The sequence below is a fragment of the Terrapene carolina genome, unplaced genomic scaffold (assembly GCF_002925995.2).
Source record: "Terrapene carolina triunguis isolate 2854851 unplaced genomic scaffold, T_m_triunguis-2.0 Scaffold22, whole genome shotgun sequence".
Taxonomy (NCBI): Eukaryota; Metazoa; Chordata; order Testudines; family Emydidae; genus Terrapene; species Terrapene triunguis.
The window spans coordinates 21,055,518-21,083,203 of record NW_020664373.1 but is presented as its reverse complement, the minus strand read 5'-3'; the positions used below and the strand labels follow the sequence as shown (position 1 = coordinate 21,083,203).

The following is a 27,686-nucleotide window of genomic DNA, read 5'->3' as shown; positions in this document are numbered from 1 at the left end:
CCGTGTTAGTCTGTATCCGCAAAAAGAACAGGAGTACTTGTGGCACCTTAGAGACTAACAAATTTGTTAGTCTCTAAGGTGCCACAAGTAGCTTTTTCTAGAGTCCTATTGTGCTCACGGGCTACTGCTTGGCTTGCTTGCTTTTTGCCTCTGTCGCTCTCTCTGTTCATGTCTGTTTTCAGTTTCTGTGTGTTTTGCCTCCCTCTTCCTCACAGACACATGACAATACTCAGCCAAACCGCTCCACCCATGAAATCCACAGCTCTATTAGGCCTTGTTTTAGGTATGGGTTGTTAACAGTCTCACAAATATGTGATGTGAAAGAGGCAATCACACACAAATTTCAGTGAGGTTTTTAATGAACCCATAACAAGGTTTAAGCTAGATCATACAAATATAATAATCTAACCAACATTTAAGATACCCTCCTGGCTAATTACTGCCCAATTTGAAACCTCCCTCTCCTGAGCAAGATCATAGAGAAGTTGGCAAAAAACTGCTTTCAAGATCATTTAGCTATAGCATATATCCTAGACCTGGCACAATCTGGATTCAGGCCAGGACAAAGAATGGAAGCAGCATTAGTGGTGCTGATGGATGATACTTTGATGTCAATGGATTAGAGGACAAACATCAATTCTTGTATTTCTGGACGTTACTGCAACAGTCAACTCAACTGACCATGAGATACTGCCGTCTTATCTGAGGGAGATGGCAGGAGTCCAGGGGAACAGTAAAATGCAGCCAAATGTGGGTGAGAGTCCTTTTGGGACTGACACACACAAACAGGGCAGGTTCTAGGGGCTGGTGAACGGGGCATGTGCCTTGGGTGAATCATCTAGGGGGTGCCAGATTGCTCTGCCACTAGTCTGCCCACTTTTGCTCTGCTGCTTGGCCAGCTGCGCACTTTTTAAAAATGATTTTTTGCTCCGCTGCTTAGGGATTGGTGGGCGCTGAAAATGTTTTTTTGCACTAATGGGCAAACTGGTTAGGGCTGCTCCTGCACACAAAAGGTAGTGATGAGGAACGTGTACTTCCACCACCAAACATCTCACTTAAGAAGTCTCTCCATTCAACATCTACATGCATCCAACAGAAGAACTAGTGAGACAACACAGACTTGTGTAAATGGTATGCAGATGACACACAGCTCTTCTTAACCTTCACCACATACAACCATACTAGCGTCAGTGTGCTGGCTTGGTGCTGAGACAAGAGTACCTCTTGCGTTAAAAAAAATAGCTTGTTAAAGTTGAACCTGAGCAAAGTGCAGTTTGTGGTGACTGGTAGAGGAAAGTGCTTTGATAAATATGCAACCATGTTGCATTTTCTGTTGACTGAAGGTGCACAACCACAACTGGCCAATTCAGCTCACAATCTAGGACTACTCTTGGATTTCTCATTGCTGCAAAGCTCTTACGTAGCATCGTTTTCAAATAACACATCCTTTTATCTACAGTTGGCCAGGAGAGTCTGCCTGGTCCTGGAGGAGGGTGATCTGGTGTCAGTTATACAGACATTTGTCATCACCTGGCTGGACAACAGCAGTGCTATTTACCTGGGCATGAAGTTGTCAACCCACAAGAAGAAAATGTTAATTTCTGTAAATGTGGTTCTTCAAGATATGATGCAGACGTGTATTGCATTTAGGTGTGTGTGCGCACCCAATTTTGCCTCGCAGTAGGAGGCAGTGCTCACACCTCATGCTCAAAGCCCCCACAGCTATGTGAGATGGTGCTGCCTCAACCCCCCTCAGTTCCTTCACACCAAACGGCCAGAGAGTAGACTCTGATGTAGAGGGGACGGAGGGTGGGTCATGGAATAAATATCTGCATCACATCTCGAAGAACCACAATTACAGTAAGTAACCATTTCTTCTTCAAGTAGATGCAGCTGTTTATTCCACTTAGGTGACTCACAAGCAGGGGGAGGGACTTGGAGTCTACCAAAACAAAGATTGCAGGACTCCCCTACTAAAACTTACATCCACTCTGGATGGTTCAGTAATGGCATAATGGTTCACAAACATATGTATCGATGACCATATAGCAGCCCTGCAAATGTCCAATATTGAGACATCACTGAGGAATGCTATTAGCGTTGCTTGCACTCTCATCGAATGAGCTCACACCCCCTGATCAGGTATAGCCGAAGCTATTTCATATGCAGTCTTGATACAAGATTTTATCCATTTTGAGATTGTCTGTGAATAGACCGCTTGCCCCTCCCTACAATCTGCATATGACACAAACACTCGAGGCAATGCACAAAACAGGTTAGTCCTGTCCAGACAGAAGGCTAGACATTGCCTGACATCTAATATATGGAGCTGCTGCTCCTCCAGGGATGAATGCATCCAAGGAAAGAAAACAGGTAAATATACTGCCTGGTTCAAATGAAATGTTAGACAAAATTTTGGGTGTGGTTGTAAAGTTATTTTGTCTTTGGAGAATTGTGTATGAAGTGGCTGTGCCATCAGAGCCTGCAACTCACATAGTTTCCATGTGGATGTTATTGCTATTGGGAATGCAGTCTTCTGAGACACAAGCAGAAAGGGACAAGATGCCAGGGGCTCAAATGGAGGTCCCATCAAAGCTGCTAGGACTAGGAGAATAGAGAAGAGGGGGGATGAAATGCTGATATTGACACCAGATGCGCACTCAGTGAGCTAAGCACAAGGCCCGATGACTGAAGGTGCCATAAGTACTACAAGATGTCCTGGGTAGAAGCCAGCATCAGCTGAATTCTGCGGACCAATGACCTGGAGAACACTTGTCTTCAGGATGATTCATGACTCAGGGAAAAATACCAAGGAGGCTGCATGGCCTCTTGAAGTAAGTGCTGAACAGTGCGTTTTGTGAATGATGTCGGCTTCACCAAAGCTCAGCAAGCACTGTATATGGGGATTGTTATCGGGGATCTCTCCCCTCACATGACAGATGCTGTTTTAACCTTGATGAGGGCATTACCAAGGAAATATTAACTAACACTTAACGTAACTAATCCAATATGAAGGGTGGTTAGGAGCCACACGGAGCTCCGACTCAAGCCATGAGCGGTAAGAATAGGGTTGCCAGGCATCCGTTTTTTGACTGGAACGCCCTGTCAAAAAGGGACCCTGGAGGCTCCAGTCAGCCTATGGAACAAACTCTAACAGGAATTAAGAATCATCACAAACCTTACCACCTCCTGCTTTAAGTGCAGAACATACTTCAATAACCTAGGTTTGCTAATATAAGCACATACTTACTGTACATACTGTGTACATATATTAAACTATATACAAATCTATACAAATTCTTGGGAAGAGGAAGAAGGAAAGATAGAACCACATGTGACCACACATGCTAGTCATGCCACTTACTTCTGGAAGGTGTTCAAATACTATGAAGATGAAGATCATTTAAGAAACTATATAAATAAAATACGACAGAGAGACCTGAAGGGAGTGAGAGAGAGAGAGTGGACACACGTACATGAATTTAAAAGCAGAATGTTTTGGCCAATCGGTACTCGGGGGTGTGGTGGAGGGAATGAAAATTCTGGATATTAGTTCATTGCAAAGTGAGTTTAATAAAGAGTATTCTATGAAAGTCTAATTGCCTGCTGCTAAATTGCTTTTGAAGTAATACTTACCGTTGCAAGAGAATTGCTAATAGCACCGAACTCAAGAAGCCATGTTTAAGATGTACTTTATGTGATAAGGTATTATCCAGGTAGAGTTCTGCTCCATATTGGATGACAATGTGTATAACTAATATTGTCCTTTGAGACTAGTTTGCATGCAGTTGCTGGTATCGCACTGTTCAGCAGGCTGCTGCAGATAAGAATGAGTGATGGTGCCCTAGATTTTAATGGAAATTTTAGAGTGTATGCAGCAGTAGGGTGCAGTCTTCAGCAAAGAAAAACGAGCTGACTTGCAGGCATGAGAGGTCATCAAGAAAGATAAAGAAATAGGACATCCACTCCCGGTGAGGCAAGGCTTTTTAAAGGATATTATGGAAATGAGCAAGAACCAATTTAATTTTTATAATGCCACTCCATTTAACTTTAAAATACAAGGTCAAGGTACTGTGTTTTTCTTAATGATTAAAGATTTGGAATGCTCTTTTTGTTTGAACCCTAGTATGTTTTTGTGGCAAAGACTGAATGTGAGAAAGGATTGAACTGGGACTCAAAAACATCAGAAATATGCCCCAACTCCTCCCAAATAGAAATTGAAGAGAGAAATCTGATGAACACTTTCCTATTTATCCTGACAGAAGAATTTATTGTCTCAGGAAGCCTCTCTTTAAAATTAGCATGATCTCAGAACAGTAATAGATCTTGTTTTTGCATACAATCTATAAAAACTACATCTATCAAAGATCCAGGGTCTGAAAATAGTTCCCGTTACAAAAACATTTTAGAGCTCCCTTTCTTAACAGAAGCCTAATTTACACATTAGATGTGAGACTTGTATGTCCATTAGGCTTTTGAAATACCCTCACTACCAGATTCTCACAAGAAAGTTTTATTTTTAATGAGAAGAAATGGTGCTGGATCTTGGGTGGAGAGAGCCAGGGATCTGAGGTGGCACCAGGCATTCTCTCTCTCAGGTGTTTGGCTGATTCTTGCTCATGTGCTCAGGATCTAACTGATTGCCATATGTGGGGGTGAGAAGGAATTTCCCCCTGGGTCAGATTTGCCATGATTTAGGGGAACTTTTGCCTTCCTCTGTAGCATGTGGGTGCAGCACACTTGGCAGGATTATCTGGGTATATCTCACTTAGTCATTTCCCTGCTATTGCAGGGTTCTCAGTCATTGGTCCACCTTGATCCGTCCTATTCTGTGCCTATAGCAAAAAATAGTCTAGTCTCTTGTGGGCTGCAATATTTTGGTCTAATATTGGTCGTTGGGTTTAGTGTAGGGTTCTGGATGATGCTGCTGGCCTGTGATATACAAATATACAGGTGGTCAGACTAGATGATATTGGTGGTCCCTTAAACTCTATGACTCTCTCTTTATATAGTAGTTTAGTTCGAAAGTTTTCTGTAGGAAATCAATTTGGAGGATCTACTTAAATTTGGCAAAATAATCTGCTAATGTATAGGGTTTTTTTTTTAATGTGTGAGGATAAAACACAGGGTGTAGGATGGATCCTTTAACTGAAAGACAAACCAGAATCTACTAAAATATAACATTTCTGTGAACTGAAAGACCGTGTGAGTTGCAATAAGTGAGCTGTCTTTCTAAAGTAGTATATTGTGCTTGTGCCACTTCCGATGGCACCAGCTAAGCAAACAGACCAGTGTGATGGATTTAGAGGCCTCAGGCCAGAACTTTGTTTAATATAGATCACAGTTATTTGGTAACTTCTTGCCCCTGTGGTCCATAACTTCTCAGAAGGCCCCATGGACACATAGCTGGTGTGCATCCAGTGAGTTTGAGATTGCCCCCAGCATCCACACCAAAAAGTCCTCAAATCAGCCTTCTTTTGAGGTAGTCTTGTTCCTAAGCCTGATATCAATGCCTGCTTCACACACTCCAGTTTCTTCCTTTCTATACTCACCAGGACTCCAAGCTCTCACCCAAGTTTTGGGAAAACCCAACTCTAACCACCAGGGATTTCTTCCTATAGCTGTCACATTATTCCTTAGTAAATAATCAATGACCTCAATCATGCTAAACATGCTGACACAGTAAGATGCAAATGCCTCTGGAAAAGGTTCTCATGTGATTTTTAATAAATCTAGAGTGGCAAGTGAGTCTGTTTTCATTGAATACCTGCATGTCAGTCACACACAGGAAGTGCAGAGGCAAATTTAAAATGACATTTAGATTCAAAAGTCAGACTTTTTCAAACTTCTGAAAAGATTCATGCTTTGAGTGTATTTTTTTTTTTATTATTATTATTATTTAATTTGAACCAACTGAATCATCACTCTGGATAGCAAGTACCATCAATTTCTGGATAACCATAAAGCAAATCAAGCAAAGGTAGAAGGTGGGTGGGGAGGGGGAGGGTGGAGGGAAATGGAATATAAATAATCAAATGGTCAGTGAGAATTCCACAGCACCTGCCTGCTGTGCTAACATGCCACACATCTAGAACTTCGTCTATAGTAAGCTTTTATTTCAGAAAAATTCCCAATAGTAGCTAACACTGGTTCCTCTTCTACAGGGGTAGCAATGATGGGAGTGCCAGTGTATTAAAGTTCTGGGGACTGCTGGTGTTTTTAGCCACTGGGTCACTTTAAATTGCTCTGAACAGTTTTAAGTAATGCAGTGCCTTGAATGCCAGTGGCCGCCAGGAGCCTTAGCTGCTGGGGTGGCTGAACTGATGGTCGTGGTGGGAAATTTTTCAGAAAAGATTTGACATTCCATTTCCAGCTAGGAGTCAGGAGAGTGAACTAGGTTGATTGACATGTAGGCTAGCCATGAAAACAGCAAATTAAAGGATGTGTAGAGCCTTGTTACATGGAACAGAAGGAAGGAAAGAAGTTCTATGGGAATTCAGTAAAGGCAAGGATTACAAAATGAAACACATCCATTATTTATTTCTAGAGTTTGATTTTCACATGTCAAGGTTTTGATCTATAAGATACCATGATTCTGAGTTCTGTTTTCCAGGGACAGGAAACTAGGATTAAGATATTTATACTGTCTCATCATTTGGATTACTAGCTAGTACCAAAGCTGTCAATGTGATGTGTAGAAGAATATATTCTGAGGTTTAAACTCAGTTTGTAGATTTTTGTAGTTGATCACTTACAAGCAAAATATATTATACTCCACACTAACTCTACTCACTTTAAAAACAAGTCTTGTTTCTGTACTTTTGAGTCACTGCTGTATTTATTTCTTGATTCAAGTTCTGGAAGAGACTTTGTAAATGTGTAATTATGTTGATTTATTAAAAATGAAGCAGGCCCCTGTGATATGTGGCGGGTTTCCCCTCCCTGCTTTTTCTCTTCTCTGGCTTAAAAGGTTCATTTTCAAAATTGATTGTATTTTCAGAATACCTCATTGCTGACAGCAGTGGAATACTAAATGTCAGTCAGCTGTGTTAATGCATCTAATGTAAACTTCAGGCACATTACATTTATTTATATAGCACAGCACTGATACCAAAATGCAGTTTCCATTCTTGTACACAGGAAGAGCTTTTTCTAATCTTTTTTTTTTAAATTATGTACAGTGCTGCTATTGGTAACTTACATTTATCTAGGGTTATAAATGCATATTGCTCTGTACAGTGGGATGCTAGCCAGCATTTTCCAACTTTGCTCCTTAGAGTTAAACATCTAAACAAGTGGCCTGATTTTTAGACGTGCTTATCATTTAGATGTGCCCTGATTTCAATTTAAAACCCTTGAACATTGGTATTAAAGATTTGGATAGACTATTCCAACCGTCATTATTTCCCCCCCCTTGTTTTGCAGAAAGTCTGCAGGTTATCTGCTACTACTGCTTACCTTCTGCCACACATTAGGTCAACCAAGCTTCTAGACAAGAAACATTGGACGCACCACAGGCTCAGGGCTCAGCTCAACCCATCCTTCACCATGGGTTGTGCCTTAAAAGACACAGTATAATTTTTGTATTTAAGAACAAATTGTTTTGTGGTGAACAGAAGGAGTTTCAGCATTAGTTTTGAATCTCCTCACAGTATTTTTAGGCTTTTAGTTAGACTGTTAGCATAGTTTTTGCAGATAATTTAGGACAATTTAGCCCAAGTAAGGAGTGACATATAGCAGCAATACCCCAGGAACCGACCAGAGAGGAAACTGACACCTTTTGATAATCTGTTTATCAAAATCAGTGAGTAAACTCATTCTTCAGTTATTATATTATTTAAAAATAAATGTGGTACACATTAATGTACATCTATTGTGTATCTTCAATTGTTGCTTACATTATATTCTGTTGATCAACCATTTGTTCTGTTGATCAATATTTACATGCATATTATACCATTAGATTGTACCAGGTTTACTTTCTATCTATGTCCCAATCATAGTTATACCCAAAACTTTCCCTGGTTAATGGAAAGCAGGAAGGGAGGAAGGAATAAATGTTCTAACATGTTTTATCTTTAGTGCCTGCGACTGCCTAAAGTTTTTATATTCAGTTTTTAGCTTGGCTAAGCCAGTTAGACTGTCGTCTCAAAGGGAGAAGTCTCAAACCTTGGCAGGTGTTGAGCACTGAGAAAGTTAATGAAAAAAGGGACAATCTTGCCACAGTACTTTGTTTATAATTCATGAGGATATTGTTCTTGGATCCACAGGGAAATCTTTCCATACTGCCCTACCACATAAAATGAAGGTTTATCAATGATGATGAGCTGCAGAAGGGATGATCCCCATATAAAGGAGGAAGAGATGGAAATGTTATATAAATTTAATTAGTCACTTCCAATTTCAATTAAGATAACATATCTTCCTCTACCACTACTCCAACCCTACTTGATACAAAAACATAATCCAAAGGTTATTTAAGTTGGAAAATATATCTCATTCATCTATGTTAAATTTTAGAGCTCTGAATTGGACTTGCCCGTACAGCTGACCCCACAAGAGAGCTGGTTCAGCAGAAGTCTTCTACTTTTCTCTGTCTAGGGTTCATCAATGGAGAGCCCAGAGTAGAATGCATATTTTTGTGATTAAAACTCCTCTTGTGGTCATCAAAATTATTTCTACCATGTATAGTAATCAACTTCCAAATAATAAAATGAAAACCATCATTGCCTTGGCCCAATGCGGTTTTCTAGACACTGAAACAGTATGAGTTACTTCTGCCAATATGCTCCTTACCACCCAGTCTTTTGGGGGTTCAAAACACTCCCTCAGAAACATTTTCTTTTCATCTGGCTTGGGCATCTGATGAAGCTAGCACATGCTGAGAGAAACAGAGTATTCTAGGCACGATCCATGTCTAAAGAAATTGTGCCGTCTGGTGTCTCTAGAGTACCTTGAAGAGTTTACATTATTCACAGAAGCTGTGTTTTCATTTAAAATCCCATTGCTTTATGCATGTTATCATCACTGACAATCCCTTCTAGTCAGTATCCTCCTGCTATCCTTTCTATGTGGTTATTTACCCAGACAAATAGATATCTTCTTGATTCACCACTTGAACAATGAACTACGTGACTTCAGTCTTTATAGATTTTCTGTGTATTAACACACTCCTTTTGGCTCATGCCAGGACTTTTAGAAGCTGTAGAACTTCACTTATTGTAGTTTATACTTCATATTACTTTTGAATGCTACAACATTCAGAAAATCTAGAAGGTGGCAAACCAGCCACTTCCAACCCATGAATAATTAGATTCTTACCTGCTATTCTTGCTTGTAAATGCTTGGTTTCACATAGAAAAAAGCTCAAAAGGCCTCAATGAATTCAGACTCCTCTTATCTCTATTTTGCAGGTAATTGTTTCTCTCCTTACCAGAGCCCAGTGCAGCTTACTTGTCATCCAGGGGTCGATGTTACTTCTATATAATATTAGCATATTAAGCAGATTGGAGACTGACAAGCAACAGTGTCCTTAATAATCCTTAATAAGGAAATAATCAAGGTTTAGAGCATGTCTGTCATGCAAAGTAAAGTGCCTGAGATGGCCTGGAGGCTAGCTATCATGGAAGCAAGTGTCTGCTTCAGATGCTCCCGAGTGATAAATGAAGTAAAATGATTAACATACAGATATTTTTTTTTTCTTAAAATGGTATTTTTGTTTCACATTTTTCATTCCACTCTGCCTGCCTGCCTGCCTGCTTGTTTCAGAGCTAATGCATTTTCCTGAGCTGATGTTTTAGTTTGTTCTGGAGTGACCTTAAGAGATGTTTTAATGCATAAAAGGCCTTGTGCAGGTGTTATCGCTTTGTCAAAAGATGGATTGGAAGCTATCACTAACGTTTCATATCTCTCTTCCATCAATTGACATGTTTCTGATATAAATGCACTTTTTTCAAGTGGAAATATTTGAAGCCTCTGATTTACCAATTAAAAAAGGTGTAGTCCTGTTTTGATAACCCTTTCAGAGCTTTTATTTTGTTTTCAGAATTGGTATTCATGTCTTGTATGATGGATTATCACAGAATGCCAACCCTGCAGTTCTCAGTGCTTTTGAAGAAATGCAGGGCATTAGAGAATCATAGACTATTAGGGTTGGAAGAGACCTCTTGCACAAAATGCATCTTACACAAATACTTTTGTCATTTAATTACATTTTCTTTTTCCTTAATATTTAAATAAAAATAAACTTTTGTCGCTAATGCATTACTGAAATCATGCAAAATAGGGATTTCAGGTATGAATTGCCATACTGGATTGAACCAGGAGTTCATGTTGTTATGCACAAAATAATCTTACAGATTTTTAAGCTTTAATAGAAATCTCATGTGTAGTAGAAACAAATACATCACAAAAGTATGCAGGAAGGTATGATTGCTTTATGATACCAAAAACATGAAATTTGTTAACTAGTCAAGAATCATTTAATTCTTACTAACATTTTCTTAAATATGGACAGTCAGTCTTTTTAGCCCCGAATTACTTATGTCAAATGTTGATTTTTCTTGTTCTCCTGTAATAACTTATAAAATTACTAGGAACGCTCAGTTTAAGCTAAACTGCTAAAGTGGCTTCCACAGTTCTATTGACTTACCTTAAAGAATTGTACAGAAATTTTCTATCTTACAGATAGCAATTGGTCAACCTGTTGTGAATCTTGAAAAATTCTTCTGTCATTAATTACATTTTTTCCCCTGCAGTGAGAGATCCTGCAATACACAAAACAACTTTTCTTATGTCACTGCCATATAGTAATATTTTAACTGGCTCTGTAGGGATAGAGTTATAATAATAATTTTAATTTAAATGTATGTTGGGTTCTTTTACAGCACATTTTGGCCGTCACTGTTCTACAATAGAAGTCTGGAGAGTTGTCAGAATTGTCTGTTTTGTGGCGAGGCCTACTTAGCACCTAAAGTTTGTCTGAGAACTCAGTTAAATGCTCCTACCTATTCTTGTGGTGACATAATGTTCTGCTGGCATCTCGTGAGTTTAAAACATGAGCATCTTGCCCATCAAAAATCACTCTACCCTTAAAAGAGTTAATTCTTTATTATACGATTAAAAATAAAATCCACAGGAGCTGAATATTTCTCCCCATATGCTTAACTGATGTAGTATATTCACATACATAGGAGCACTGGTATTTTAGTACCAATCAACAAACAAACAAGTTTGCAAAGTAAGTACCTGTTGACCTAAATCAGCATTTCCCAAACTTCTGAAAGCTGAGCTCCCCTTCCAGAAAATTAAACCAGTTGTGTTCCTCTTAAACTTTACCATGTGTTGTTAAAGGCAAACGCATCTTAACTGATACAACTTCTATGCCCTTCTATAGGCCCAGGCCAGTCCTTCGCAGCATACACCCCACAGTTTGGGGTAAAGCGGAGGTATATCTTCATACTATGGTATTGCTTCCCCTTTCTTAGAACAGTGAAATAGTTAACAGCATTTAAAGTTCACTAACATTTAAAGTATCATCACTGGCCTCTGAGTTAGCACCCATTGAAATGAATGGGGCAGTTCACACCCCAGAGCTGTATTTCAGGCTTGCTACAAACTCAGGCAGCCATTGCTACATTGGTTAACTCAGAGGACCGTTTGTTTTTTGTTTTGTTTTTATCATGCAGCCTTGTTGGAACTGTGCTGCCTGGGATTTCCTGGCTAGCCCCTGGCTACCTTTAACAGGGTTCCTCAGTATGGAGGAGGATCTGGAGAAAACTTAATACAAGGAGTGTATGAACTTTCCTTATTTGTTTAACCTTCCTCTTCCACTGGGTGTTAGTGGGGTGACGGGGATGTTCATCCCGACTTGCAGGTTTCCAGAACTGCAGAGATTCCTCCAAAGTCTAAGGGAAAGAAGGAACACAATCACAGAAGGCGGGATCCAAAATCTGGTCCTTAGTAAGGGGTATCATTAAGGGTACTAATTCTGATCATTTATCACCGTCTGGTTAGGCAGAAACATCTGTATTTACATTTGTATTAAAGTTCAAATCACATTTTCACAATTGTGATATATACTGTTTCTCACAGCCAACCCATGCAAATTTCCCTGAGTGTAGCAGCCTCTCAGGCAGAACTTGGAAGTGAAATAAAATGACCAGTAATGATTTTCTTTATTACTAGAACAATGTGTTACTGCTTTTTCCAATTTGCAGCACCAGGCATGGTACTGGGCTGTAAGAGCTGCCTCGGGGGGCCCTGCTGGACAAATGTTAGAGGAAGAGCAACCTGAGCTTTTGCTGATCTCCTCACAGCATACAACTGTAAGGCCCACCAAGAGTTGTTAAAGAGAGTTGCCTTAATCCTGGGCATCCAGTGGAGGAAGTGAAAGAATCCTTGAAGAATCCATTGTAGGTCCCTCTAGAGTGCCCTGCCTTTCACCAAGGCAAATATGTACCCATTATGGAGGCCATTATGGACTCTTTCATCCTTTCCCTCACCTCTACAAGGGCTGAGCGCAAATACTATGTGCCAGTACAGGGGTTTGGGTACCTCTTTTCTCATCAGCCCCCTCCCCACCAGTCTCTCTGGTAGTATCAGCAGGCAATGAGGGGGAACATCTGGGGCATCAAGGTGTGACCCCCCAAATCAAAAGATGAAAAAAAAAATAGATCTGTTTAGTAGGGAAGTTTATTCTACCGGGGAGTTACAACTACAGGTATGAAAGATTAGTAACCATTGTTCTGAGCCCTGCCCTGAGTAGTGTGGAGTACCCTCAACTCCAATCAAATACAAGGATGGTGAGGGTGTTTGGCAACTTGCAATGTCAGGCTCTTGGCTTTTTTATGTCTTGTGTGTTGATTCTCCATTGAGCTAAAGTAATTTAGTGAAATGACTCAGTATTAAAAAAAAGAGCAAGGTTTGTTTAGATTAGTGTTTATAACTATAATAAAATGTCACATTGGGGAAAAATATTCATATTCCCCAGCTTGGTGTTCAAACCAGTCCTCCTCTGACCCTTGACCTCGGAATTCTGTCTTCTTAAAGGCAGAGTCTCCTCAACTGCCTCTCCTGCCGCTGTTCTTATAGCCCTTCCTATGCACTTGAGCGCAGGGGGGGGCTGGAACAATTTGTATAGTGGGGGTGCTAAGAGACATTGAACCAAATTGTAAGCCCTGTATATAATGGAAACCACTTCCAGCCAGGAGGTGCTTCAGCACCTCCCGCGCCCCTAGTTCGAGCACCTATGCTTGAGCGCCAGTGGAAGGGAAGGAAGGGGCTGGGCTAAAGTCACTCTTTGTTCAGCAGGGACCACCTAGTGTGCCTACAGATTGTCACAGCCGTTTTTGGTTTGGTTTTTTGTAGAATGGTTCCTTCTTTTCTTGTAGGCAAAACATAATATAATTTGCTTGTAATGAGACATGGTTATTTTAATTGTAAAGTCCAGAATGACACAGCACCTTTTTTTCCATTCACGGCAAGTGTTGCAATAAGCTCCTTGGCTTATATTTATTTCTTAAATGTAAGACTGTACTGAGGCATAAACGACTAACATTAGACAGTTGGTAACAATAGTATTCCTGAAGATCCCTTTTTATGTTTATAACTTAATATTATCTGCATTGAAATCAGTTGATGAATTTAGTAATCAGAAATTGAGAATATGTAAATCTAGTATCCCTAGTTCTCCCTGCTTATGAAAGCATTGAAATTAAGCCTTTGGATAAGAAGGTTTGTGACTGAAACAGTTATCCTGCACAATGGCTCTATGGAGGAATGGTATTAGATACTGAAGATTCCAAAGCATAGTCGAAAGAGGGCATTGTCTCTAGTGGTTACCACAGGGAACGGGATAGGAATTGTGCAAAATATTGTTAGCTAAACCAAAACTCAGTTCAAGTTGGATCGATGTTTTTCCAAGATGAAATGTCATGGGGGTGGAGGATGAGATGCAGGTTTGGATGGAGAGAAATGGATCAGGAATAGAGAAGCAAGGTTTGTGAGCTGTTGGACTAGAAGACATGAGATCAGCTAGACAAAGGATGTGGAAAACAAAAAAGAAAGGACCAAGGATAAAGCCTTTTAAGATTTCCACAGAAAGGGCGAAAAGAAGAAGAGAGGAGAGCTCCTCCATAAGGAAACACTGAGGCAGCCAGCGGTACAGGAGAACCAGGAGAGGATGGTGACATGAAAGCTAAAGTAGGTAAAAAATTCTAGGAACAGGGTGTGATCACTTACAAATCTACATTTCTATAACTCCCAGCAACAGGAATGAACTCCTGAGTTGACATGGCTGAGCAGTTTGGGACAAGTAACAATTTAATAACGGGAGGAGAAGCAGAGGTAGGACACTTGACCCTGGCACCTGGGATTCCAAATCACATAACCTGATTGGGGGTTCCAGATTTGCCCCAAAATCAGGAAACTCTGTTACGCCTTCAATGTCTCAGTGCTACAGTGTTTGGGTTGCTGACTGAAAGAGCTTTTTAAATTATTATTATTTTAAAACATCTGTTTTAATCTGAATTTTAAGGGAATATTTCTGCTGGGCTTTGCATTTGTAAAAGCTGCTTTTTACAAAATAAAGTCTTCAGGTCAAATTTGAATTAAATGTCCAATTAATGGGTTTGATCCTCAGACCAGAGGGTCAAGTTCTTTGTGTGTAATTTGAGTGGATATCGTCTCAGGAAAGGTGAAAAGTATCACTGTTACCATGTTAGGTAGTGTAATATACCAAAGTCTATTTTGCCTGCTTCATACTTAAGGCTTGGAGTATGTAAACAGTTAAAACTCTAAAGTAACTCATCATCTTGACTATCTCAGTAATTCGTTGCTACAAGGAAACCACTTTCACATGTTGAATGTTGCCCAGGATAAATTTACTCCTTTATTACCTGCTACATTTGAAGCCAAGTCAATACAAGCAGGGTGCACTGGCAGCCAGCCCAGTCCTTTTTGCCATTAATTTTCCTTATTAGGGGACACAAAGTGATTGCCTTAGTGCAGTGCTATGTTTCTCTCTTATATGTAAGATGGGAAGGATTTTGCTGTTTCCACAGATGAAAAAAAGGATTCAGACACATTTCTCATGCCTGTCAAAAGGCATTTTTTAATATTAGTGATGCAGAACAAATATTTCATCTCAGTGTAAGATTTTATTTTATTGAAAAATGTGCATAAAATTCTATCTTGCTTAAAAATGAAGCATAAAGGATATAAATATGAGAGTTCAGAAAAATATTGGGGCTTTTTTTTTTCCAAAGGTGCAAAGCACCCACAGCTCTCCACCTCTTTAAGTTAGGCCCATTGTGTGCACCCCTGTTCGATATTTTCAGTGTGATAGTTTGGTGAGATGATCATTTCTCCATAGTCAAAGGACACTGTCAAATCTAGTTGAAATCTAGTCATTTTTTTTAAAAAAGTGAGTTAAGAATAACTGTAGGTATTATTCCTTCACACAGTGCACAGTCAACTTGTGGAACTCCTTGCCTGAGGAGGTTGTGAAGGCTAGGACTATAACAGCATTTAAAAGAGAACTGGATAAATTCATGGAGGTTAAGGCCATTAATGGCTATTAGCCAGGATGGGTAAGGAATGGTGTCCCTAGCCTCTGTTTGTCAAAGTGTGGAGATGGATGTCAGGAGAGAGATCACTTGATCATTACCTGTTAGGTTCACTCCCTCTGGGGCACCTGGCATTGGTCACTGTTGGTAGACAGGATACTGGGCTACATGGACCTTTGGTCTGACCCAGTACGGCCGTTCTTATGTTCCTGTCTCCAAGTTGCTGCCATGGGCCACTTCCACACACCCCAGTACATCTAACTGTTCAAAACTAGGAACTGAACTCCCAGTACATGCAACTAGGAGCCAGCCTGAGACTTAGGGCTTGTCTTCACTACCCGCCCGGACCGGCGAGTAGCAATCAATTTCTCGGGGATCGATTTATCGCGTCTCATCAGGACGAGATAATCGATCCCCGAATCGACGCGCGTACTCCACCAGCCCAGGTAGGAGTAAGCACCGTCGACGGGGGAGCCATGGCAGTCGATTTGCCACCGTCCTCACAGCGGGGTAAGTCGGATCAGATACGTCGAATTCAGCTACGCTATTCCCGTAGCTGAATTTGCGTATCTGAAATCGTAGTGTAGACGTAGCCTTACAGAAGACAGATATAAGATTCTCTGCTACTTTGACAAAGGAAGCAGACAGGGAAGACCAGCATCAGGAAAGAGGGTAGGCATCTCAATATTAGCCAGGAAGGATTACTGAAGGAGAAATGTGTGTCGTCTTCGCTCCTAGATGGGAAAACCATTGGTCATTAGTACCCAGTATTTTGAGTTTATTTGCTCTTCTTCTGGAACTCTTACTTGAAAGTAAAGCCAGCCCTGAGGAAGGAACTTGAATTGAATGATTGATGTGAGTTTTAATCCACCTTTTCTGACTGGTGAGTTCCCCTTCCCGCACCAGCACACAGGCCCCTGTCGGTTTTTGTGGTTTTAAATTAATATTTTCTTAATTTCTTTAGTGACTTTCTCTACCATGTTGCCATGTGAAAGAGACACACACACAAATAGAGGAAAGTGACTGACCCAAACAAACAGGGGAAGAGAGAATCGTGCTTTTCTCTATACTCTTTGGTATAGTAATCTGGTACATTACTAGTAACAATAGAATGTAAGGTTGGTTGGTTTGTTTTCAGACAGAAGTGCAATTTTAAGTTGACGGTGCCACAGATCCAAAGGATCAGTGCTACATCCAAGCTTTTAAACAGTCTCTTGGAGGAACCTCTTCAGTGTGGCAGACTGCCAAGGAGTCCTACTCTTCCTTCAGGGTAGGCCACGCGGCCTCATCACTTACTAGACTGAGCCTCTCGGCTCCATCCTCCCCTGCTTCACACCATGAGCTCTGTCCAGACAGTTCAATTGAGACAGACTCCTAGCTAGACAACTCTGCACTCTTCAGGTACTAATGCACCCCAGCACATATTTGTAGTGACATCATACAGCCTTTTCAAAATAGAGTTTATTAGACAATTGGAACACAGCATTGGAAGTCCTTACATTAGCACAGAGAAATGGAGCATTGTCCATTCTGGTCAAGCCAGAGCAAACACCAGCCAAACTGTAGTCGATTCCAATTCTGTCTCTCTCCTTAGTCAGTCCAAGGAGAGAGCAGTCCGCTTCCTCCAGAAGTCCACGCTTTGTCCCCTGCTGGTCACGTCTCAGTCCTTTGTTCTTGAGCTTGGGGTCTCTGCTCAGCTTCCCTGCTGAGAGTTTGGGGAACAAGATTCTTCCTCTGGATCCTTGTTTGCTAGGTGTCAATGTTCTAGTCACTGGGGTTTTTTTCATGGTTTCTTTCAGATTCTGCACTGATATGGGTTGCTTTCAGCAGGTTCCAGCCAGTTTCTTAACAACCCCATTCACTGCGGCCCAGATAGCAAGGCAGCAGCCACCCCTCATGTCCTATGCCGCCCCCAAGAGGAGATTTAACACTTTTTCCCTTCATTGGGTAAACATGCAAAGCACAGAGGGAAACTCGTACTTTGGTTTCATAAAAATATTACAGAAAATTCCCTCTTCATCCCAGATGGTCAATATATAAGACTGTAGTCAGCTCCCATTATAAACTCTCATTTTAACCCCTTTTTCACTTTGTCTAGCAAAATTAGTTTGACTAAAAAAATGTTGCATTTATCTTGGAAGCTAAGGAGAGTCTTTCGGCAAAATGTGATCAATCTGCATATGAATTAATTAATTTCTTTTGCTCAAAAATGGCCTATTCCTGACCCATCTGACTCCCCATATAGTTAAATCTCCTTAAAATCATGTATGACCTATAGTTGAAGAAAATAAGTTTAAGCTAAATTATTGTCCCAAATGTAATAATGGCTATCATGTGTGAATAAGCAACTTGCCTTCTGATAGCTCACTACAGTTTAGAGACAACAGCCCAGACTACCTTCAAGTTTGACATTTAGTAGTCATTCACACCTGTGCAGGCAAATGCAAATTGTGTATATATATCCCCTCACTATATGTTCCATTCTGTGCATCCAATGAAGTGGGCTGTAGTCCATGAAAGCTTATGCTCAAATAAATTGGTTAGTCTCTAAGGTGCCACAAGTACTCCTGTTCTTTTTGCGGATACAGACTAACAAGGCTGCCACTCTGAAACCTGTCAAATTGCTTGTAAAACACTACCAAATCAGGCCATTTTCACCAAGGTTGTGCTTATTTTGCATAGATATAAATGACAAAAAGTGTGACATAGGTCTGTGTGCTTGGAATTGGAGGCCTATATTGCAGGTTTCTGGGAAATATCTAATAGCTGTGTGGCTTGTGTGTGTGATAGCAATTGATTTTTTGCAGAATAACAGCTCTTATTTTCCACTTGCAAAGTATTGAAAATAACAGTCATGCTGATTCTGAGCTAATTCTGAAAATTTACCTTGAAAAATGAGCCATTTAGTAGCAATTCCAAGGTTTAGGTTGCAACCAGGATTCCATTATAAGCTCTATACTCACTCCCTTTACAGTTTACTACAAAAACTACTTTTGCTGTTATTTGCAAGGTACATTAGATTTTCTTTAAATTTAATGGAATTAATGTCTAACTTTTTAAATCTCTCTAACTAAAAATGTATTACCTTGATTGTAAAACTTCAGAATCTACAGACAATTCAATACAATTTAAATCTAGATAATTAAAAAAAAATTGCAGACTTACTTACCAAAGTCATTTTCATCCTTTAGTATATACAGTAAATGGACAGTGCATAAAGTTTGCATGGCCCAGTGGACATGTTGTAAAGTTTAGCTAGGACAAGGACAAGTGGAGGAGAAATAGCCATGCTCTGGATTGCAAGGTCTGGGGAACCTGCAGAGCTTGGGAAGGCAAGGAGAGACAGGCAACCCAAGTACCGTTTTGAAATCCAGAAGTTCTTCAGGGCTATGGTGCATGAGGGAACTGGGAGCTCTGCAGAGTTTCTAAGCTGATTTTTGCAGGGGGGGTAGGATCATGTAGTGCTTCTAAAGTCTGTATTGACCCCATATATTTTAAAGAATAAGGAAATATCATTATCTTCAAATTAAGTTTATTACTATCCGTGTATACCGAAGAATTTTGTACTCACAAAGCACAGCTTCCCCAATCCCCAAAAGCTTTAAAATTAAGAGCTAGAACAATTGAGGGAAGAGACAAATACTTGGATGCATTTGCCTTTCATTGTAGGGGTCAAAGAGTTAAAAAAAAATATTTCGTTTGAACTTACCCCCACCCCTGGACCCAGGCCATAACCAGAGTGCCACTCGAGGGCATAAAGCTCAGTGTAACACCCTCCCACCCCTATTGGTGCAATGTATTTCATCTCTGCCTCTCAAGGACCTACTGGGGAGGCCCCAGCTCAGTGACAACAAGTAAGATTCCAGCAACAGTAGGAACAACAGCAGTCGTATGTTCAGAGACACAACTGATGTTCTCACAGCTAACATTCTGTGAACTGTTCCTATGGGCAGAGTGGCAGGAGGAAATGGTAGGGACCTGGTTTTAGTTTAACAGTACTGGGTGGAAGGACAGCAGAGACAAATTGAAGGATAGGTATAGCTGAAAAATAAGGGGTAGGCCCTCTCTTAGGTCATGTCTATACTATAGGGATTATAGAGGCATGGCTCTGGTGCTGTATCTATGCTGGAGTAACCCTGCAGAGTATATGTAGCCTACAGCGACAGTCACTGCTGGAATACCATTTCCCCAAGCGATGTAGCTAGGTTGTTAGAAGCATCCTTCCATCAACCTAGCTGCATTTACACAGGGGGTTAGGTCAGCATACATTTGGCATTCAGGGGTATGGATTATTTACACCCCGAGCACCATAACCTACATTGTAAGGCCTGAGTTGGATCTTCAAGGGACCTTGAAAGTGGGTTTTATTTGAAGCTCTTAGCGTTGAGCACCCAGTTCTTTTGCTGACTGGGCCCTTATCCTTAAATCTACACTTGTGGGATGGTGGCTACTTCCAAAGGGAGAGGGGGAAATAGCATTGGGTGAATGGGTAAGACTTGATTTAAAAAAAGAAAAGAAAAGAAAGTTAAGGACTTAGAAGGTAGCCAGGAATAGAGTAGGGGTAAATAGATAAGGCTGGAAAAGTAATGTTCTTTCTCCCACTTCTTTGTTTGTGTGTTGTCTAATTTCAGAGGTGCCCAGCACTCACAGCTAATGGATGAATTTGAGCTCTGAGAGCTCAGCAGTTCTTCAGGGGTGAGAACTGGAACTTAACTATATCTTTAGGGTGCTGTATAAATAATAGCTAAGTAATATAGAACATGGGAGGTGAACAACAATTTGTTAAAACAGTTCTACCAACACAAGTAAGAGGAGAAATAGATATGGCCTCAAAGGTAAACAGGATTACAAATAACTTTTTTCTTTGGCCCTTTGGCCATACTGATTACATTACAAATAATTTGGATCATGCGATCAACATTTCTAGTTAAATCAAATGACAGTAAAAATTCCCTGTGATTATATTATAGTGTCCCCTTTGCTGTAGTATTTGGAAAGTAGACCACGGACTGCACACAATTTTCTGTTGAGCACACTACTTGTTTCCTATGTGCAACTGAAATTTTGTTGGCTTGTTTCTATGTTTAGTGATTGTCCAGATCTTATTATTGTTTGTTTTCAGTTGCCACTCATTTCTACGAATATAAGTCATTTTCAAACCAATTTCTCAGAAAATAAGTATCAAGTCAATGTATCTTTTACTCTCAAAAGAAAAGTGCCTTGCTTTAAATTACTCTCCAACAGCAAACACTCCCCCTCCCCTGCTTTCTTTCCCCACACTGCCCTGAGGTTCCTCTTGACTTCTTTCTTCTCATTTACAGCAGTCTTAGTCACAGGGAAAAAACTTCTTTTCTACAAGCAGCAAAAAGGACAACAATATAAATGTTTGGCTTGCATTCTAATACTCAAAAGCTGCCAATAATCAATCTCCAGACTAGATTAATAGGATTTAATTACTTGGAAAATTAATTAATTTATCTCTTATTTTTGCTAGGATCTTTGACAGAGATGTGAGCAGTTGTTAGTTAAAATCACCCCAAGGGAACAAAACTTTAGCTGAGGCAGTTCCCCCCCCCCCTTTTTTTTTTTTTTTGGAAGTGGTCTCTGAACTCCACTACTGCATCAGTGTGGAGGCTCTTGTGTGAACCTTGTGCTTTCATCCAGTACAAGGCAAAAAGGAGAATTATGTAAATGACTGAAGAGTAGCAGAGTGATGTCTAATTCAAGGCTGCAGATTTTAAAAGCTGTGCATGATACACTTATGTAGTTTTATGATCCAGAGCCATGCCATAAATTAAGGAAAGCAATAAGGTGGGGTTTTTTTCACCTCCAAAAGAATGTTGTGCCAGCAAGTGCATCTGACAGAAATTAGAAGCTTATTTGCATGATTTTATCATGTTGTTACAGGGCTATTCAATAACAATAAATTACATTTGAGCATATTTGGCTGGTACTACAAAAAGACAAAAGATCAGTTTGATAGATAGTAGAAAGGCTTCTCATTAAGTTTAACATTCAGACATTGTATCATTCAATGACAACAGAAGATGAAATTCAAGGAACTATTCTGAAATGTATGTGTATGGGTTACCTATGAAGTAACAGAGGATACTTGAGATATTGTGAGATTCTCATACTCTGAACAGAACTGTGACCAACCATAGCCCCTATTTAAATTGCTTGGGTTAGGAAATAATACTGTAACCATCGTTTTGTTGGTTCTAAATCTTCCCATTAGGGACTAGAGCCACAAAGGGATTTAGGTGCCTAATAGCCACTTTAGGTGCCTAAGTCCAAAATTTAGACCTTGAAACCTCCGCTTATCTGCTGCCTAAACCTGTAGGTGCCTAAAATCTCTAGGCACTTAAATTTCCACCTGTAAATTCCCTAAGGCACCCAAAAATATGCCACTGGGCATGTGCAAAGCCAACTCAGTCCATGTACCTGAAGAAGAATGAGAGTGACCCTATAGCCCAGTTGTTAGGGCACTTTCCTGGGGTGTGGGAGATCAAGTTCCTGTTCTAATGACTTTAATTTATACAAAGTATGATGATTTCAATAAGAGAAACCCACCCCAGTCTCATCCCTTCCAAGTTAAGGCATTCTCCTGAGGGGTAGGAGATGCCAATTCAAGTCTCTCCCTCACAACGGGCAGAGGTGGGAATTGAACCCATGTCTCCCACATCCTGAATGAGCACCACAACAATTGGGCTAAAGGTTTTAAGGAGGAGCTTCAGTTGCGGAATCACTTCCATTTTTTTGTGAGAAAGGACTTAGGCACCTAACTCCAGGGGTGGGTTCATGGCTGTGAATCCTGAGTGGAGTTAGGCACCTAAATCCCTTTGAGGGGTGGGGCTTAGGATGTGCCTCTCTCCTCAGCATTTCCCATTGGGTAGCACATGCGGCTCCCCATTCAGTGTGCTGGCTTTTGTGGATCCCATTCTTAAGTGCCTAACTCTCCCCAGGCATTGTATAGGGAGCCTAACTTGGGGCTGTGGATTCCGTTAGGTGGCAGGATGCCTAAATGTTACATTTAGTATTGCAATGCCCAGATCCCTTTTGGATGTAGCCCCAGCTGTCTGATTTTATTTTTCCATCTGCTATCTGAATTAATAGCAGGAATCTGTTCTGAAACAATAGTTTATTCCTGTATATCTTCACCCACCTGGTCAGTTTGCCGCACATGAACCTGTTAACAGCCATGAGTAAAAAGATGGCATGAGGCATATGAAAGTGCAACAATTTGTGTGAAATGGGATGGCAAATTGTTCAACTAATTGGGTATGTCACCCCTCTTTACCCATACAAGGTCTGATCAGAGTTTCAGAGAGAGAAATAACTTCAGGTGGTATGATAAACTAATGTTTAGCAGGATTATCACAGCATAAACAGGATAGTGTCAGAGAGAAACAACTGATGTGCCAAATACACAATTTGCTTGAAATAAAAAAATATCAACTTTTATAAGTAAGAGGTCCTTCTTATGCAACATATAAAACTCTCTGCTGCAGGGCATCATTGCAATAAATAACTTGTTATTTTTATTTGTTCCTGGAGACACAATCCTAGTCTTAAAAAGCATAGTAAATTTCAACTAGATAATAAATTTATGTGACTAAGAATATAGTTATATGGAGCAGATCCAGTGTCATTACCATATTCCTTACAAGAGATGGGTGAAATTTTTCAGACAAAACTTTTTTCATCCAAAAAAATACAGATTTGGGTTTAGTGCAGCATATTGTGAATTTGTGTTGAATTTAGCCAAATTGTTTCAATTGGAGAAAAAAAAATTACAAAAAATTAAAATGTTTTGTTTTGACGTTTTCAATTCAAAATAACTATGTTTTGAATTTATTTCATTTTTATTTTTAAAAAGGTTTAACAAAACTTGAATGGGGTGAAATATTTTGCTTTGGGACACAGAAAACATTTAGTTTGATCCAATTTTTTTTTCCAGTTTGATAACCAAACTGAAAAATCAGTATTTGGCACAGCTCTGTTCCATTTCCATCTCACTTTTTTGCAATTGCATGAAAGGACTTACTGGCAGGTCAGTTGTGCTAATGCAGAGGGCATAAGGATGTGTTAGCTCCAGCTCCAGCATGGGTGTAAAGAATCACAGCAATATGGTTCAGAACATTAGGGAACAATTTCTGTTCACTTTGTATATAAACAGTTTTTTTTTTTAATTGTCTCCTCTCTAGAGATCTGAACAAATGTTGCATCCAACTTCAAAGATGATTTACTTTTCTCTTAGGTTATGGAATCTAGACAGAGGGATCAATGTTTGCTCACCTCATCTTAATTTGGAGTGGAAATATTCTTTCCACTATCGCAGCACTTGAGGAAAAACATCTCTGGAAGATTTGTCATGTGAGCTATTGGTTTATGTTGTGGTATGAAATTCAGAAGGTCAGAGGAGTTCTTTCTTGCCATCATTGAAATACATAATCTCTCAGTTGTGTGTCTTCTGCACAACATGGCAACTCTTCCATCCCAAGCAGGGACTATAATTTCGATTCCTGAGCTAGCTTTTTCCCTCCACTTTTTATAATACAGGACTGATGCATAATGTGGGTTCCCTTGGCTAATTCCCTAGCTATAGAACTAACTCTGGAAATCATTTAATAGCTGCAGAGTACTAATTTGTGAGGGGAACTTCTCATTTAAAAGACCGTTAAATTATATTATTAGACGAGCTCAGTGACATTATTTAAAGGCCTTCTTAATTAGCATTTTGCTCTACAATAATATTCAGTTTGCGAACAACAAGTGGTTATTACTGTCACTGACTTACTATCCATTTTAGGAAAATGTGTTGCAAAATTCATTTAGAGTTTCTACTAAAATCACTCCTAAAACGCTTTGGAATTCAAGAAGTAGTATTTCTCTGTACAGGTTCAGGTTTATCTGATTCCAAATGAACAACCCTGGCACATGTATTAAGGACTTTTTTTCTACTTTTTTTTTTAAGCTGTCACGTTTCTCATGTTAACATGGAGCAGGCATATAAACAACTACAAATGCTACAGGTTCTTATCTGGAAAATAAAATGATGAAAGTGAGTCATCCTGCCATATATGTGCTCTGTGTTCTCCTCAAAAACAGACCTGTCATTTGTGTGGCTTCTCCCACACAAGGCTCCACTGATCCATAATTCAAAGGTCATAGGATTAAAACTTGATTCTCAAGGTGAAATACAGAGTATATGTGCAAAAACTGGATAGCCAATAATATCCAGGTATTATTAAGATCAAGATGCACGGAAAGGACCAGTCGGGCGGTACCAAAACATTATTTGCATTTAGTCAGGTTATCTCACCGGTGTTGGCATGTTGGTAATTGGCATACTGGTATTCACAACAACAAATTATTTTCCTGAAAATAATTGCTTGAGGTTGTATGAGCTACAGTTTCATTAACATACAGTCTTATTGCCATTGAAAGAGGGAGAAAAAGAATCTCTGGTACATAATATATATATAAAAAAAGCTTTTCACGGTCTTAGATGTTGCAGTTTCTGTTGTGATGGTGGGTGTCTTAAAATCTTACAAGTTCAAAGTTTCGGTAGTGTTAGAGAGAGCGCAAAGTGTTCTGAGTCACATCTGGCCAGGAAGAACTTTGCGTCTACATGATTAGGGTAGCTGGCCAGGATCCACTAGAAAAGAATGTTCAGTTTTACAGATTTAACCCCCTTCTATTAAATATTACTCAAATATGAAACCATGGTGTGTAATAACAGAGAGAAGAAAGTGGAGTGGTTATTAGAACTTGAGGACAGTAAATTATTAGGTGCTCTCTGGTTAGCTATAAGGGGTTCTTTGGGGGCTGAAAGAGGAAGGGATAGAGCTGGGAACATGAGAGCAAAGGAACAGGATTTAGCTGACTTTGTATGAAGTTAGGGTGAAGGATAAAGGATGCCTCATACATGGGATAAAATTAGGATACTTACATGATTTGTTTCAAGATTTAACTGAAGCTGCAAACACTGTGATTAGTGGTAATGGGAAAAATCACAGACTTGCTGTTTGAGTTTGTAGCTAAATGACCACTCTGACCACAGATATCTAAATAGCTCTCTGTTCAGAGGTAACTTACTTCCCCCCCCCTGAAAACATTTAGCCCATCTCAAGTGGCCAACCTCTAAAAAATATGAAGACTATTTGTGGGCTAGAACGTTGCTCACACACTGACACCTAAATTTGTAAGGCTGTAATTGACTGTTGTGTAACCCAGTGGTGAATACATATTACAGTTTCCTCTCTTTGCTGACCCACAGAGGATGTGAGATTTTACAACTACCAGTTACAGCATGTTGGCTCTGTAGCTTAAACTGTAGCAGCTCATGTGTTTAGCTCTCAAGATTCCCTAGTTCAATATGTGGTGTGTTGGCTAAGAAAACAGCTGTCATAATTGCTTACAGGTGGAGCGGTTTGAAAACATAATTACCTCTTGTTTAGGGAGCTGCTCATTTTAAAGACAAAAGTATTTCTCTCTTTTTTTCTTTTCCCTATCTTCATGGTAATGTGAGCTCAGTTACTTCAGATGAGGAAATGTAACAAGTAAATTAGGGTTTTATACAATGAAACTTCCCTGAGTTAGAGAGCTTGCAATATGTTAAGTATTTTATCATAATGAATTTATTTGGTATTCTGTTTAATAGCAGCAGCATCATAATGACTGTATTTAGTACTGATGGAGAGGAATATTTACTTGCATAGAAGTTTCATTTTAATTTGATCTTAGGTAAATATATCATTAAAATAAACTGCTTCTGTGCGCTATTTTCAGATATCTAAATAACAAGGTAACTTTATTTGAACATGGAGACCTTAATTCTGTCTACATTTTTTTTCATGTCCATAGGGTAGTTTCCAGAGGCAGATAGCTTGCCTACATATGTTTTCACCAACAATAGATAAGTCTTTTTCTATGTGGCTGTCCCACTCAATCTTCAGTTGCCAGGTCTACTTTACTACCGTTTACTGCTCTCTTGCTCATTGCTAGAATTAAACAGGGCTGGTGGAAAGTATGAAACAAGGAGCTGTTGAAACATGAGTTTTAAAATACTTTATATGTATACATAGGACCATATTCTGATTGCCTTACTCATGTTGAATATCACCTTATTCTGCAAGTACTCCTAGTGAAGTTAATGTGACAACTTGTGCAGTAAGGTAGTGTTTTAAAGAGAGTAAGCGAAAGTGACACATGGTGGGAACATGGGGAGGGGGCTGTCACATTCCCCCCCTCTAACCCCCAATTTGCAGCTTGGCTTGTAGGAAGCAAGCGCATACTGACTGAGCATGCTCAGTGACATTGCTGAAGCTGGCTGCCCTCACTCTGTCCTGTCCCGTCGTCCCCCCCCCCATCCCCCGGCAGGCACGGGTCGTCTCTGAGAGTAGAATCTGACTTACACTGAACATTTTCATAAACATGCATCTGGGTGACAGGAAATTTCCAGCACTGGAGGGATAAGGAGATATCTCAACCCTGCATTATTTTTTTTCTGGTAATAGATGAAAATTACTTGAACTAGAAATTTTTATTCTTTTGTCTAAGAATGCAACCTCTGAGCCATCTTAGAGTGAATAACAAAGTTTGAAAAAATGTATATTGGTCTAATTAAGTAACATTATAAATGAAGGTATATGTGGTTTCTCCACTGTTCAAGTTCTTAAATGTGCCCACTGCTAGGGTTGCCAGGCACCCGGTTTTGTCCAGAACACCCAGTCAAAAAGGGACATTGGTGGCTGCGGACGGCACTGCCGACTGGGCCATGAAAAGTCCGGTTGGTGGCGCAGCAGGTGCATGGGGCTAAGGCAGGCTCCCTGCCAGCCCTGGCTCCACGTGGCTCCTGGAAGCGGCAGCCAGGTCCTTGCGGCCCCTAGGTGTGTGGGTGGCCAGGGAGGCTGTGCAGGCTGCCCCTGCCCCTAGTGTCGGCTCCACACATGGCCGGCTCCAGGCACCAGCTTAACAAGCAGGTGCTTGGGGCGGCCAAGGGAGAGGGGCAGCACCTGCGGCAATTCGGGGGCGGCAGGTCCTTCACTCCCTCTAGCAGCGAAGGACCTGCTGCTGAACTGCCGCCGCCGATCACGGCTTTTTTTTTTTTTTTTT

General features: G+C 40.2%; 1 protein-coding gene across 1 annotated transcript in view; it reads left to right on the top strand.

Moving 5' to 3' along the window:
- Positions 1-27,686, top strand: part of LOC112125929 (dystrophin-like) — a 1,989,526-nt gene that overhangs the window by 1,265,514 nt on the left and 696,326 nt on the right. The window lies entirely within an intron of this gene.